The sequence below is a fragment of the Egretta garzetta genome, unplaced genomic scaffold (genome assembly GCF_000687185.1).
Source record: "Egretta garzetta isolate BGI_Z169 unplaced genomic scaffold, ASM68718v1 scaffold13, whole genome shotgun sequence".
Taxonomy (NCBI): domain Eukaryota; kingdom Metazoa; phylum Chordata; class Aves; order Pelecaniformes; family Ardeidae; genus Egretta; species Egretta garzetta.
In genome coordinates, this window is record NW_009259239.1 from 319,085 (window position 1) to 324,610 (window position 5,526).

The 5,526-nt window shown below is 41.8% G+C and overlaps 1 protein-coding gene across 3 annotated transcripts in view; it reads left to right on the forward strand.

Annotated features, from left to right (window-relative positions):
- Window positions 1-4,881, forward strand: part of ZHX1 (zinc fingers and homeoboxes 1) — a 26,225-nt gene extending 21,344 nt beyond the window's left edge. For 2 of the 3 annotated variants that reach the window (XM_035891569.1, XM_035891570.1), the window contains exon 3: window positions 1-3,217. This exon is cut by the window's left edge and continues 5,263 nt beyond it. The gene's annotated coding sequence lies outside the window, so the exon portion shown is untranslated. Of the gene's footprint in view, window positions 3,218-4,688 lie in introns of those variants that run through there. The other variant, XR_004841623.1, reaches the window with a different exon arrangement.
- The last annotated feature ends 645 nt before the right edge of the window (window positions 4,882-5,526 follow it).

Here is a 5,526-nt window from a genome sequence, read left to right on the forward strand (position 1 = left end):
GGAAAGAGATGCTATTTTTAAGTTTCCAAAAATATTAAAGCAAATCCTTAAAATCCTTGGGAATATGCGTCTAGCAAGCAAAATCTGGAGTTGTCTTAATCCTTAAGGTTGACCCAGAATTTTCTTTCACACACACAAAAAAAAAAACCCCACACCCAAGCAACCTGTCCAAATAAACATCTCCATTTTTTGTTAGCAGGGACTGCGTTTAGGTTAGCGTTAAATCTGACCTTCTTTAAAGGATAGGGAAATATAAAGATCCAAGTTAATTATAGGATTAAACTGGGAAGTTTTCCATTTTGGCAGTATTCTGTTAAATAACACTCAGCTACAATGGTAGGTCTTAGCACGTCTGGTCTGAAAAACACAGGAAGAGGAAATACATTGTTTATCAGACTAAATATAGTTGGATTGGACATCTTCTTTCAGTAAAATGGTCAGAGATGGTGGCTGATGTGTAGCGGGCCAGATTTTCAGTTGCTGTAAATATTACAGTTCCATCTATGCCAGTGGTTATAGTAGTATGTACAGCCCATCAAGGAACATTACCTCTTTGCAGAACATAAAATTTAAATTAAACCACGTGCTGTGGGTCGGCTAATGAGAGTTGCAGGGTACCCACGTTTCCTTTGAGCTACATGCGCAGTATAAGCCTTTCAGTTGTGCCAAGGATGATAAAAAACTGGGTGGGTTCAGCCTGAAGACGACAGTTGTATGCATTCATTATTGCTCATCATCTGTCTGTTATTTCTGTTTGAACATTCAGAGTCCATTAACTACCAGTTTATTTCATGTTCAGCATGTGTATATTTGCACTGCATACTGGGAGAGAGGGAGACTCCTTCCAGAGGCCTCCTGCATCAGGACTGACAGGAGGAGCATTGGAAAGAGCTGTCAGCATGCTGGTCTCTTTCGTCTATGAATGGTGGTTGTGGCTGGTGGGAACTCAAAGCTACTGGTAACAGCGGTTTAGCCTAGATTCATCTCATCTGACCTTAGGCTGCTGTGCTCCTTACTTAGGTGCCCAAGGCATGCTTATATTGTCACCCGAGAGAAACAGAAATCGCCTGGCAGGTGGAGGGGATGCGACGCCTTCTTGTTCTACCAGTTCCATGCAGGAAATTTCCTGAACCTCAGCAAGTGTCTTAATTTATGCTGAATCTGAGCATCGCTGTGCTCATCAGCAGCGTGCCCCTGCAGCCTGGCTCCCTCTTGTAGCGTACGCACACCTGCAAGGTGTTCTGGAAGCCACCTGGAGTGAGCTACATTGACAGTGGGGAGGGAAGGGGCAAGAAAGTATGTCTGCCCTGGGGTGAGGGTCCGTGTGGGGTTCTGCTGATTTCCCTGCTCGGTGAAGGACTGTGTGTAGCTGAGCCTGCAGTATGTTTTCTGTATTTCTGTGGAGCTTCAGCTCTCAGATTTGAGCTAGTTATGAGCCAGGTTTCAGGGATTGTCATTGACAGGGAGATGAAGGAGCTCTTTGATCTTGCTCAGATCTTACCTCTAGGTAGCTGGTTTGTTCTCAGTCTTCGCTGGGAGTGCTGTTTCAGAATTCAGCTGTGAGCATTAGTTGCTTTAGAGCGAAGGTAGAGCTTTCCTCTTCGTCTGCTGTTTCTGCCAGGAGTACCTGATCTGATGATGCTAGTTAACTGCTGTCTCTGGAATTCAGCTAAAGGGAGAATAAAGATAATCCTGTGCCAGAAAAGAGAGAGAGAAGGACCAAAAGAAAGCAAGTAGCATCACAACTGGGTGAGGCATCCAGCGTCACGGTATCTTACTGCTTCATGGCATGTTTTGCTCTTGCTTCTGAGTGCAGCGAAAGAGCACGGTTCCATCTTAAACAGCGCTGTCTTCCCAGTATCAGCCTCTTAATGACCCCAGGGTTAGTGGTTGCTGTAAAAAGAAAGTCAGGCCTATTCCTCCCTGGAGGTTTGAATGAACTAACAAGAGTGCTGGCTTGTAAGAAGTGGAAAGAAGGGAAAATGCAGAAGCTTGAAGACCCTTGACTTTAGCTTGCCCTGCACAATTCGCTTACCTAGAAGTTGATAAGCAAAACAGGCTTTACTCTTGCTGTTCTGACAGAACAAGTAAAGTATTGCAATCACTCATTTTTAGCACACAGAAACCTCTGCTTTGGTTTGACAGCAAAGAAGAGGAACAATATCTAGTACCTCATGACTAGAATTTAGTGGATTATCTCTAATACGCTGTAGTAAATTAAGCCATTCCCTTTTTTAACCTTGTCTAGTCCCATTTGCAAAACTGCTTTTTCATGATGTTCTAGGCAATATGGTGTCTGGCTGTACTTTGATTATTGTGAAGGAAACTCCTGCAATGTCCGCCCATGCCATGAAATAATTTTTCTAATGCATGATTTGCTGACTTTGGGCAAAAGCCTGTTTTCTTCCTGCTTGCCAAGGAACTCTTGAGGCAGGCAAATGCACTCCCTTCTCTGCAGAGCGGAGAAAGCATTTCTGGAGCCCATACACAGTGATTCATGGCCTTATGCAGTCCCCATCGGCCATAAAGCCCAAAGATGCAGACACTCTCTTCTTCCTCCATTTTCTTCTGAAATGAGAGCGCAGCAGTAACTCTGACAACTAGTCTCTGGCTGCTGAGTAACCAAGCTGTAGTTGAAGGTGGGAAGCATTTTCCCTTTTGCACTTAATGGAGTACTGTGTATTCAGGCTGGATGTCAGTGTTTGCTTCTGTAAATACGACAGTATCGATTTGCGTCCTCCACCTGAGTCCTGTATCTGTCTATATTCATATCTCCCACGGAGAGAAGATAATCTTTAAGCTTCTGTAATCTTAAATATCCCTGCCCTAACCTGAATGCACAAAAAAATAGAGTGCAGTGAAATATAGCTACTTTCTTTGATTTAATTTATTTTTTCTTGGAAAATAATTTTGCCTACATTCAGTAGTAGTGAAAAGATAGTACCAGTGGGCAGAGAGCAGTAAAGCTGTTGAGAGTTGTTTATAGTGCCTGCGATGACGGTGTAAATGAGAGCTGGGAAGAGCTAGCAGAGGGCTCGGTTCCCTGCGCCGAACAACAGTGCTGGATTACACCTGGATTCTCCATCAAGGCTGTGATTTCCTAGCATGAGTAGATTCACCAAGTAGCATGACACAAACTTGTTGGGTCAAGTTACTTGAGGTTTGGAGATGTGGAAATGTATTAAAATTCTGCAGGAGATTTCAAAATGAAAGTTGTAACAGAAAGTGAGGATGTATTAAAATTCTGCAGGAAAAGATTTCAAAATGAAAGTTGTAACAGAAAGTGAGAAATCCCCTCAGTAGCTACTTAACGCACACTCAATAGCTCAAATTTCTGTATCGGTTTCCCACTTTTAAAAAAGGGAGATTTTGAAGCACAGGTGGGTTACAGCTGTGTTTTCAAGTTTAATGGTCTGAGCTTTTGGGGGTTTTTCTCCTTCTGCGGTGAAGAGCATCTGCACTTTTCAGTGGATAGTCATTGCAAAACCGATTTACACAGCACTGTAAAACGTAGAGTGGCAACTGAGGATCCCGTAGCACTTTTCATGAATTAAGGTGGGATTTGTCTGATGGCGTGTTGATGTCTGCGTTGGGGCAGGGCACTGTAGCTAGTCAGAGCACCTCATGAATGCAGGCCTGCTCGTCCTGCATGCCTGGAGTCAGTCAGACGAACGGCACCCTCGACTCCCGTGACTGTTACAGGGGGCTACAGGCGTCTGACGTGAGGCGAGATGGATCTTCGCCTGGGAGCGTGCTGGCTGGACCGCAGCACCGATCCTTGTGCCGTGGTTAGCAATGGTACTTATCTCCGCTTCCGACTTGATGCTTGTTGAGAAGTGTGAGGCCCTTTTTTTTTTTTTTTTGCTTTCTTTTATTCTAGAGCAGGTAGTGCTACAGTGGTAGATAAAGTAACTGATCCTTGGTCGTAATACTGTGGCATAAAAATTATTTGGGGCTTCTCAAGTATTTTTAGAGATAAGGTTACTACATGAACATTGGACTGTGCGTAACTTAGAATGTGTTAAGACACACAATGTTTGTGTCCCAGTTGATAAAAGTATTTCCTTATGCTTATTCAATGCTAGATACCTATCATGAAACTTACCCTAGAGAATCTGCTAGAATGTCAGAAGATACAAGTCTTCATCTGTGATATGAAACAATCGACCACAAGAGCTCCATTATGATTTCAAGATGTTTCCCCCACCCCACCTCCAGTTCCAGCTTACAAAAGTGTTTCCGATTTTGCATAGTTGGCTATCTGCATGTATGCTTACGGTCTGTACAGAAATGCACTAAAATGAGTTGCCCTACCTGGGAAGGCTTTATATTGTATAGAAAATGTGGCACTAGGTACTGCTCTTCATGTGCACAGGAGAGTTAACAGGTGTCGATCTCGTTTACAGAAATGATGGCGCTTTGCAATTTTCTATAATATATTGCAATATATTTAAATGTCCTGTTTGACATGTGAAATGAAATTAAGTTAACACGTTGTTATGTATTCGAAATACGAGGAAGACGATTCACTAACGACCAGCAAGGTTTTTAGAAGGTGTCCAGTATGTAGCCGTCTGCGTGATCTGTCTGGTGTATGTGATGTTAAAGGAAGCAACAATACTGTCGCTGTTTAGAATGAAGAGTTTCTTTTGAACGATGCAATAGCTTACAGTGTCTTTCCTTTGTAGCTGCCCAGTGTGGTGAAGGGGAAGCAATTCTTGAAAAAGTTCAAGATAACTGGTTAACTGTGAATGGGCCTAATCTTTCGTGAAACCAAGAAAATTTTTGGACACACACAGGACTTGAATACTCAAAAGGATTGGAACTTAGTGTTGTGCCAAAGTTAAACTACTGCAGTTGGCAGAAGTTCTGCACTGTAAATAGAAGACTGATTAAAAGACAGCTTGTAAAAAAAAAAAAAAAAAAAAAAAAGAAAAAAAAATCAAATTTTAATACAGTACGTTTTTATTCTGATACATGATGGAAACATTCTGTTTTAGACCTTTTTTGAAGAGGCTTCAGTGACCACTAGATTTTGTCCTCTTATATTTTGTTTGGCCTAATACTATATGTTCTAGTAAGATGGGCTTTACTGCCTGTGTTCTTTGATATGTGATTAAGCTTATAGCTTTGAGTGACCAAACATTTTACAGAGTAAAAGTTCTTAGAAACAGTATAACGTAACTGATATTTCTGTGTCTTATTTATCAGGCTCTGCACAAACTTGGAAAGTTGTGCTGGACTTGTACAACTCATATATGGGAACGCAGCATACTTCTGAGTATTACAAACCTAAGCCTTTGTGGCAGTACGGATCTTGTCTTTGGATTTATTTTTGTTATTTTTTTGAGGCAAACAGACGAATGGATGCTGCTGTAAAATATTTGTAATATTGCCATTATTGCTTTCTGTAGCAATTACTGCTTTTGCTTCAACAGATAAAGAAAATAAATCAGAGAGAGAAAAATCCTAAAAGACGCTGGTAGAAGAAAGGATCATGTGGGAACTTCTGAAAATAAACTTTGT